The sequence below is a fragment of the Terrapene carolina genome, unplaced genomic scaffold (genome assembly GCF_002925995.2).
Source record: "Terrapene carolina triunguis isolate 2854851 unplaced genomic scaffold, T_m_triunguis-2.0 Scaffold132, whole genome shotgun sequence".
NCBI lineage: Eukaryota > Metazoa > Chordata > Testudines > Emydidae > Terrapene > Terrapene triunguis.
Genome location: NW_020664483.1, coordinates 4,339,309 through 4,349,986, shown reverse-complemented (window position 1 = coordinate 4,349,986; position 10,678 = coordinate 4,339,309). Strand labels below are relative to the sequence as shown.

General features: G+C 43.5%; 1 protein-coding gene across 2 annotated transcripts in view; it reads left to right on the top strand.

The window, feature by feature from the left end:
* Nucleotides 1–285: 285 nt before the first annotated feature.
* RIN2 (Ras and Rab interactor 2) overlaps nucleotides 286–10,678 on the top strand; it is a 113,781-nt gene continuing 103,388 nt past the window's right edge. The window contains exon 1 of one of the 2 annotated variants that reach the window (XM_026653198.2): nucleotides 286–362. The gene's annotated coding sequence lies outside the window, so the exon portion shown is untranslated. The remainder of the gene's footprint in view (nucleotides 363–10,678) is intronic. The other variant, XM_029911908.1, reaches the window with a different exon arrangement.

The following is a 10,678-nucleotide window of genomic DNA, read 5'->3' as shown; positions in this document are numbered from 1 at the left end:
CCCCCCAATCCCTACCCCTCAACTCCCCCCCGTCCCCTCGCGGTCAGGACTGTCCCTCCCCCGCGGCTGCCCAGCTCCCGCAGTAGGCGGGACGGCAAATGGCCGCAGCGAAGCCCAGCCCCTGCCCCCTGCCGGACCCTTCTGCCCCGCCCTCCCGGGGGGCAGTTGAGGGGGCTCGGCGCAGGCGCCCTGCCCCAGGGGGTTCGCCGGCCGGCCGGCCCTCGGGAGTGGGGAGGGGGTGAGGCGAGGGAGCCTGGCCGGCGCGGCCACACAAAGCCCCGGCTCCTCCCTCCCCGCCCGGCCGCTCGGCGAGCGGGCAGCGCCGGGCTGCTCCCGCCGCTGTGGGCAGGAGGCCGAGCAAGGTAAGGGCCGCGGGCTGCGCGGACACGCGTGGGGGGCAGGGGGCGCAGTGGGAAGAGGGGCTGGGCTGAGTCTCTGCGGGGCCCGGGCCGAGCGATGGTCCCCAGCGCTCCCCCTTGCCCTGGGGGTCCCCCCTCCAAGCGCTGGGGCATGGGCTGGGCCCCTGGCGATGGGGCCGGCTCCTCTCAGGGGCCTGGCGGGCGCCCGTGGGGGCCGCTCTGGGTTTGCGCTGCGCCGGCTGGGAGGCGAATCTGGGCCTGTTTTGGGGAGGGATTTTCAAACCCATCTAGGTGATGTAGGAGCCAGTCTGGAGCTCTTAAATGGCTCAGCTGCTTTTGAAACTCCCACCCTTTGTCCCAGGGACTAGAGTTCAAGGCCAGAAGGGAGCCACCAGCTCCTCTAGTCTGACCTCCTGTGTGTGTGGCAGGTAACCTCAGCAACCGAAATGGGACCAGACTATTACAGCCAACCCGAGACTAGACTGTCCTGTGCCCTAGGTAGGGAACAGGATGGACCCATGCCTGGTATGCAAGGCCCCCACAATGGCAAGGACATGACTGAGATACACCTTGCTGGTCCTGGCAAGTGACCCGCACCCATACACTGCTGAGGAAGGTCATTGCTATGGGGGCATTGACCTGGGGGGGAAGTTTTTTCCTGACCCCATATATGGTGATCAGTAAGACTCGTATAGGTATCCCGAAAAACTGAATAGGAAGTTGTTCTTATGAGCAATGCCACGCAAAAATATTAGAATTCTTATGAAGTCTTATTTTTAGCCTCCCTTTAAATTATCTTGTCACTCTCCTTTATTGGCTAGTCTCCTTTTGTGGGTCTCACGCTCAGTTACTAGTGGTTATATGTGAGGAAAATTTCTTGGTTGATTTTCTCTTTAGTAGTTTTAAGAGGCAGATCCTCACCCTATACAAAAAACACACTACTTTAAAAGGATTCACAACAACCAGGTTGCAGGTGTAACTGACATTGATTATCACGTTCTCACCTTAGTTTGCCTTCTGTTGTTGGTCATGCATACTTGTCACTTTGTCTTAACTTAAATCATAAACTCTTTGGGGCAGGGACTGTGTCTTACTATGTGTTTGTACAGTGCCTAGCACAATGGAGTCCTGATCCTAACTGGGTCTGTTGGAGCTACAGCAATACAAATGATAAACTTGGTCCAGTAGTCTGTTCCAGTGACTGTTAGTCTCTTTCAAAATGGAACGGGTGTACACCCCCCCCATCTTTTAAATCTTTCCTTAAAACTACCTATACTATGATATTTACAAATTGCTCCCATCTGGGATTGGCTAGGCAGGTTGAGAACTTTGACTTCTGATTTTCTGCAAAATTTTGTTTTTTATTGTTACCTCATTCTCTCAACTCAGCCAGCCTCCACTTACCTGTTTTGCCCACCTGTTGCATCCTGTCCGATGTGTAGATTATGAGCTCCTTGGGGCAGGGACCATCTTCTAGCATATGGTGTGTAGCACAAGGGGGCTCTGATCATTCTGTGGAAGATCATTGAGTGGGGAATTCCAGGCCTACAGTACAAACTTTTGCCAGCATAGCTATGTTAGTAAGGATGATCCCTGGCCAATATAGCTGTGCAGGCCAAAGCCCCTGGTGTAGAGTTATACTGGTATAATTTATTTCACTTGGTAGTTAGGGGTAGGGCACTGGAATAAGCTATGCCAGGAAAAACACATTTTGCTAGTATAAGCTTCGTCCATGCTAGGGGCACTTTGCCAATACTATTCAAGTCTATTCTAGGTTTTGTATACTGCATGCATCACTGTAGTATCTGAGTGCCTAAAAAGCCCTTGCTCCTTAACAGGGGACAAAAGTATATATTGCATAGCTATACCAGGAAAGTGCTCCTAGTGTAAACCTGGACTGAGAAAACACAACCACTTCTTTAATATGTAAGATCTGTTAACTTTGAGAGAATTTAATTGTTTCTTAAATAGTAGACTCTATTTGGGACAGACTTTTTGAATGTTACTTGATTATATGGGCAGTTAGGACTGTACTAGCTAGAAACGTCTATTAATAACATGTTATTTGTAGTGTTGTCGTTGTAGCAGCCAGGTTGGTCCCAGCATACGAGACAGGGTAGGTGAGGTAACCATTTGTTGGTTCAGTAAAAATATATTACCTCACTACCGTGTCTCTCTCTCAATCACATAACTAAGCAAGAAAAATGGGCCATATTTCTTTCTGAATTGAATTTCTGATTTGGAACAGTCCTCTTTAGCTGTACACTATTAAATACAGACTGCATTTGATATCACTAACAAAAGGTGTTGCTAAATGCATTGATTTATCTTTTATATTAATTTAAAAATAAAACTAAATGCTTACCAAGATTAGTATTGGTGGGAAATGAATATTGACTTTTCTCAAAATATGGAGGAACAGTTATGTAGATCAAAATCCTTAAATCTTGCAACTTCCCCTGAATCCACTCATCGAAGATTCTATATTTATAGCTCTCAATGTTCTCATCATAATTTTGCTGGGAATCTATCTGGCAATTTGTTCACATTTAATAAACTAATAAGAGATTATATACGAGGTTGTGAGGAGAGCTGGTCAAAAATGTCAATTACTCCCTCTCCCCCCCCCCCCCAAATTTCTCAAGAAAGTTTTCTGGTTTTATCAAAAACTGAAATAAAAACTCAAAAATTTTCAATTTAAAGCAACCCAACTCTTTCTTTTGTTACCAAAAGAAAATCAATTTCTGGCTTTTCATTGGAAAGCTTCAAGAAAAAACAAACTTTTTCTGTGAAAAGTTTTGCTTTGGTGATACAGCCATTTTTCATCTAAAAATGTTTAGATGAAAAATTTGCAACCAGCTTTTGATATGATCATTGTGAAATGAACTGGTGGATTTGTACAGCTAAATACCCACCTCCTTTCCCCCCTAAGGATCTTCCATGTCCCATGGTGGTGGTGTTCTGAGGATTCCCCCCACACATACTATTATTTTTAACATCCCTTCAGGCCCTGGGTTGCAGCCGTAGTCTTTCAGGATGAGGAGAATTGGACTGGTATTGGTATTCTACGAAATGTATTGATCTGAGGATCATTGTTGAGTGAGAGACGGTAGTTCCTTCTCTAGGGCCTAAACGTGATCTTTCTGCAGCATTCTTTGTGTCTCCTGACCCAGACGATAAGGATGGAAATGGGAACCCAGCTAGGGTGTCTCGCCTGGAAATGGAAAGCATCCCTGATAGGTCAGTGAGTCAGTAACCCACATATGTTGTGGAGCAAAGTAATCTAGCATTTAAAAATAGCCTCTAAAAGTGCTTGTAAAAACACAAGAGTTTGGAATGGCAGAGTAAATATTCAAGTCTAAGCAAAGAACATTGGACATTTCATATTGGTCATATCTTTGAACATGAGAATTAGTGGACTGCTTAAAAATCGCTGCCAAATTGGGACGTTGTTTTTGCTGATACAGACTAACACGGCTACCACTCTGAAACCTGTCATTAAGCAATACAGTTGCTATTGAAACGGTGCTCTTGTACACAACAGAATATCAGTGCTGAAAGAGACTGTTTGTTTATACCAGGGATGGCCAACCTGTGGCTCTGGAGCCACATGCAGCTCTTCAGAAGTTAATATGTGGCTCCTTGTATAGGCACTGACTCCGGGGATGGCGCCAACTTTCCAGTGTGCTGGGGGGGCGGGGGGGTGCTCACAGCTCAACCCCTGGCTCTGTCACAGGCGCTGTCCCCACTCCACCCCTTCCCGTCCCCTCCCCTGAGCCTGCCGTGCCCTTGCTCCTCCCCCAGCCCCCCAGAGCCTCCTGCACGCCACAAAACAGCTGATCAGGAGGTGCAGGGAGGGAGGGAGAGATGCTGATCGGTGGTGGGCAGGAGGCACTGGGAGCGGGGGAGGAGCTGATGAGAGGTTGCTTACGTATTATTGTGGCTCTTTGGCAATGTACATTGGTAAATTCTGGCTCCTTGTCAGGCTCAGGTCGGCCACCCCTGCTCTTCCCCTTCTCCCCCCCCCCCCCTTTGTAGCCTGACCACAGAGCTGAAATGGGTTGGAAGGGTCCTAGTTTGCATCGAAAGTGAATCTCACTCTAAGGTTGTGTCTACCCTAGACTTCTTAGCCTTAAAAGTTCCTATTCTTTCTACCATTGAGTCAGCTCTATCAGTGGTAGCAATGGTGGGAGCACTAATGCAGCCACTGGTGTCTTGTGTTACAACTACAGTGTAATCTAATCCCACACACAGCAGTTCTAGACAAAACAGTGGTTAAAATGCAGGTTGTCTACCTATGCTAATTCTCCCACTCTTAGGCTTGGTCTACACTTACCCCCCAAGTCGAAGTAAGGTACGCAAATTCAGCTACGTGAATAACGTAGCTGAATTCGACATACCTTACTTCGAACTTACCGCGGTTCAGACGCGGTCCACACGCGGCAGGCAGGCTCCCCGTCGACTCCGCGGTACTCCTCTCGTTGAGCTGGAGTACCGCAGTCGACGGCGAGCACTTCCTGGTTCGATTTATCGCGTCCAGACCAGACGTGATAAATCGAACCCGGAACTTCGATTGCCAGCTGTCGAACTACCCGGTAAGTGTAGACCAGCCCTTAGATCCATCCATGGACCTGAACCAGTTAGTGCAAAAATGAGAAGGCCATTTGAAAAGAAGGCTAGTATAGACAGGTGCTGGTGGGTAGCCTTTCAACTACACCTCTACCCCGATATAACGCTGTCCTTGGGAGCCAAAAAATCTTACCGCGTTATAGGTGAAACCGCGTTATATCGAACTTGCTTTGATCCACCGGAGTGCGCAGCACCTTCTTCTCCCCCCCGCCCCCCCCGAGCACTGCTTTACCACGTTATATCCGAATTCGTGTTATATCGACATTACTCAGGATAAAAGCAAAAGTAAGGAACAGTGTGAACTTTGCAAGGTTTCACAGCTTATTATTTGTGCAGAAACAACAGCAGAAAAGAGAACCTTTATTAGATCTAGATTAGGGGTCGGATTCTCCTTTTACATCAGTTTTACACTTATTTATACTTCAAAGGAGTTACTTCTGATTTACACCATTGTCAATGAGAGCTGAAACAGGTCCAAATAGTTGATCTTCACTCTATAACTTGCTGCTGCCTCATTGTACTTGCATGTAAGCACATCTATTATTCAGTGCTGTTACATTGAGCACATGTACTTTTAAGTACAACTGAACATTGATTTTGCAAAGAGAGTCCCTGAAACGATACCCTCATTTAATCTAACCAATAGTATGGGGAAAAGATAGTATATTTAAATCTTATTTCAACAATGGTTTGCTTTAAGTAAAGTGACAAACAGTTGTGATATCCTCTTAATGCATTTTCATGAAAGGATTTTTGTGATGTAGCCCTTTATAGAGCCATTAAGGAGCAGGTCAGGAATATTTTGCATTCTGTGTCTAGTCATTTAAACAATAGCATAATCAAAATTCACGTCAATGTTTATTGTTGACATATGGAACACATTCCTCCATTTCTGACTGCATGCTGGTTTATATGGACTTTACTGTTGCTTTGATCTTCATGCGGAGAGTGCAGTTTGGAAACATGCTGTTTGAAACTGAGGGCTTGTCTACACTGGCACTTTACAGCGCTGCAACTTTCTCGCTCAGGGGTGTGAAAAAACATCCCCCTGAGCACAGCAAGTTCCAGCGCTGTAAAGCACCAGTGTAGACAGTGCACCAGGTTCAGGCCCCATTGTGCTGGGTGCTGTACAAACACATAATAAATGACAGTTCCTGCCCCAAGGTACTTACAGTCTAAAACACAAGACATAACAGGTGGGTGAGACAAAAATGTGGGTGGCATGGGAAGGAGGACAAGGTAGCAGTAATGAAAGGGAACTTAATCCTCTCCTTCCTTAAACCTCAGAACACAGGTGAGTGCAAAATTCCCTGCAAAAATAGGTTCTTTGGAGAACGTGTGTTTAAATACCCAGTTCAGGTTTAATATCCAATTTTGCCCTTGGGCCATGATTATCTCCCTGAATTCAGAAAAGGTCTGCCCTGTGTAATTTTGTAAGCTATTTAAATACTGAGAGCCAGATCCTCAGATGTAAATCAGTACAGTTTCAATGACATTAATGGAGCTGTGCAAATTGACACCAGCTGTGGACTTGGTCTGCACTGCACACACTAGTTTGAGGCCTGTTCAATTTTCAAGGCCATTCCTTTCAGAACCTCTTTTTGCTCTCCTTTGCACCATCTCCAGAATGTGTATGTCAGTCTTTTGGCTCAACGCCTAGGACTAAGCACAACACTAAATGTGACCTCACAAGTGCTTCGCAGAGAAGAATTGTCTTTCCTTACTTGTAAATGATTCCCCTGCTTCTGCATTTGAAATTATTGTTTTTACTTTTACTTTGTTTTTGGTCAACACAGAGTCCCTATGTTCAAATATTTAACTCTGGGGTTCTTTTCATTCTGTGTTAGAGCCAAAATACATTTCAACACAAAAATAACATACAGTCTCATTGGCTTTCCCTGCATGCATGACATTACATTTGCTGACATTCCCTTACCTTGCTTCATCTACCTGAAGATCCCTAACATCCTCTTTCAGCTAACTCTTGCTTCCTTTGTTCTGTTAATGATTGACTCTGGACATATGCCATATAAGATATTTAAATACCCAATTAGAGAAAAGTTCCGAAGTACCCAAGCTGCATCTTGGCCAGACTTAAAATAACAGATTCAACTGTATGCTTAGAAGGGTGAATATATGGAGAGACCTGGAAATCCCAGCTTGGCCAACCTGAGACTGCTTTATGTTCTTCCAGGAGCTGAAGGGTATGGCAGATTGGGTACTGAGTGGGATGGAGCCTGGACTCAGCCAGCTAACATAGTGGAGCTAGTGCATAGGGAGAAGTAATTTGTGTCATGTAATGGACTGGCATGGATTACATTCCCCCATGGAGCAAAGGACAAAATTGTGCCTCTCTGAGTCCCAGTTCAGCCTCATATCTGCTCCTGGGCAAACATAACAATGCTATATCAAGCCTTTTACTCAGGATTCACAGTACTCCATAATTGAGTCATGTACTAGGTTTGACCTGATAATGATTGAGGGCCAAAATGCGATATGAATATTTCCACTGGCATTAATTAGACTGTCTCTGTGTGTGTGGAACGGCTCATCCGTTTGAGCAAATGAATTCAGTTTGGGATAAACATATCATTATAAAAAAGAACATCAAGTTCACGAGAATAAACACCCACTGCTTTTGGTGACTGGGCCCTTGCTGCATTGCTGACCCTGAGTTTATTTGGCCAATAATTTCTTGGGAAAAAGTTTAGATGTTGGCAACTGTGGGACATAGCCAAGTAGTAAAATTTTTATAATAAGCTGTTCTAGCAATGGTTGGGGATTTTTAAAAAAAATGTTTTGCAATGTTCAGAGCAGTTAATGCAAGATGGAAAAGATGATTTAGAAATTTTAAATAGCTATCAAAAAGGAAGCCAAAATTCTTAGTGTGTTCATAAGGCCCACACCTGCTTGGCTGCTTGGGGAACATCAGGGTACCATATATCATTTAAAATTTCTCTGTCCAAGTGCCAAGTCATGAGCACTGCTGTTGTACACGGCTTTTATTAGGGTCCAGAGAAAATCTTATAAGTTGTGAATACACTGGAATTGGAATTTGATCAAAAACTCAATATTTGACGTGAGTTTCAGTTTTGGAAAGTGTAGCTTGGTGATATAATATTTTTGGTCCTGTAATTTTTATAATATGAGCCATTTGACCTTGATTTTTGTACATATGAAGCAGTTTACTCTAGCTAAGATCAAGTATCTTTCATTACGTACATTAGGACCTGGGAGCTAAATGCTTTGTAAGTTGGCTATAAAAACTGAAACTTGGAACATGTCTTAGCAATGAGCAAACTTTTCCTCTTTTAGTTAGATTTGTTAAACTATAAATACCAGTGTGGGAATTTGTAAATAAAATGCCAAAAATACAAACACATGCCCAGGTCTTGCAAAAGGAGCACAGGCACCAATCCTGGAAAGACTCCTGTTGACTTTGATGGGCTTTGAATCAAATCAAATGTAGGCAGAACCCATTGGGACTTGTAGGAGGGATCTGTCTGCATGGATACAATTGCAGGATCAAGGTCCCTACTTGCACAGAAATATGCCATAGAAGGCTTTGGTTTTATTGCCTTGCATAATTTCAAGGATCCCAGAGGGTTCTCTGTTTTAATATCAGGGAATGGAGGGGTGGAAATTGTTCCATGGTGACACCTTTTTCCAAGTGTCGGCACAGCAAAAGAACAGAAAACTCATTTACAAATTTCTGAGCAACAAACCTGAGGTGAGAATGGAAGAGCTACAAGAATATCACCTATAGCCGCAGTGGCAAGTGCACAGCTTTCATGAAAGTGAGATGGTACAGAGCAAATTCAGGCTGTAGAAGATATACCCCATTGCCACATTACCCCATCCTGTGTTAAGAGCTATAGGAGGGGGCTCTGTGGGAGGAAATATCTGAGGAGACTCACAGCATCCTGTGATGTCCCAGTGTAAAAAGTGTGTGATGACCATGCCTGAACTTGGAGTGCTACCAGGCATGAAACCAAAATATGCTAATTCTCTGATGGTATCAGGGTTATCGAGAGTTATATCTAGCAGTGGCAGCTCTATTTTTCCTTGATGCAAATATAAAACTATAAAGAAATTCCCAATAAAAGTTATAGTTAATAGACCACAAAGGTTGTAGATACCTATGTATTACATAAAGGAACACCATCCATTTGAAATCTAGTCAGGCTTAAATCTGAGCTAAAAATAGCTTCATGTGTCCTTTAGTCCTCTTGCAAAGTTTTGTGATTTTACAGCCTCTCCTTTTACCATGTAAATGTGTTTAAAATATTTTTCTCTCCCCACACGACCCGCATAGGCAAAGAAAACAAGATTTTATTGGTTATGCAGAGTAAATAGTGGAATTGACTACGTACCAAATGGAGTCAGATGCACAAAATTAAACAATGTTTTTCCTAGCTCTTTCAATTATAGTAATGTTAGGTTGTGGTCCTGCAAACACACACGAGACCCAGTCCCGGAAAGACTTAAGCATGTGCTTAAACACATTGACGTCAGTGGGATTACTTGTGTAGTTAAAATTAAACACGTGTACATGTTCAAGTGTTTGCTGGATTGGGGCCATGACTGGTTCCACTCAGTGTCCTGGGATTATGTGTGTGTGTAAGTGCTTTTAGGAATAGGCTCTTGAATCTTGCCTGACATTGGTAAGTGTGACATTTTCAGACAGTTTTTTTTTTAAAGTTGTCAGAATCCCTTTAAAAAAGTAAGTTGTGATTATAAAAAACAAAACAAACCCCCAAATATTGGAAAGCCAGGAACTAAACTGAAGTTAAAGTTTTGAAAAAATATAACAGAAATGTTTCAAAGTCTGGCAAATTATAAATAATGATAACTAAAGGTTTCACAAACAGCCTTAAGTCTGAGGGCTGGTCTACACATACAGTGTTACATCGGCACTGGTGCAGCGGTGCTGCTGTAGCGCTTAGTGAAGATGCTCCCTATGCCGATGGAAGAGCTTCTCTCATTGGTACCCCACCTCCTCGAGAGTCAGTAGCTGTATTGACGGGAGAAGCTGTCTCAACAGGAGTTTGGGCGATATACCTGCGTTGCTCAGAGGTGTGGATTTTCCACACCCCTGAACGCCATAGATATACTGAAATAAGTCTATAATATAGACCAAGCCTGACCTTGTGTCAGTTCCCATTTACTTATCCACTATGCTTTTTGCTAATTACTGTGCTTGGAATTCTTGGCATAGCTGGCAGTATTAGAAATGAAGCTACAGTATCTGGAGAGCAGTAAGCCTTACTAAGGTTAATTCAAGTTTTCACATAATTTTTTCATCAAATTTTGTAATTATAATCAAATTTCTGTCTCGCCTAGGCAAACGGATACCACATCAAATTGAGTAGGAATTATTATTAAACACATACTTACCATTTTTATATGCGTCTTTGAAAACACACTTTTGTTGTGGCTTTTTCCAAAACACGCAAACTGCCAAGATAAATATTTGATTTACTAGATTTTAGATTCACTTTTTTTATGTCCAGAAGAAAAGGATTATTTAATCCCTTATTGTTTCAGCAACTGTTGCATACATGTAAGCTATCATTTATAATATATGTTTCCCATATGGTTAACCGTGGTTCTAGAAACCAAAGAAGTGATTTGGCTCTACTTCACATCTCTTGTTCCTTGCTGAAGATAGCTTAATGATATGTATCCAC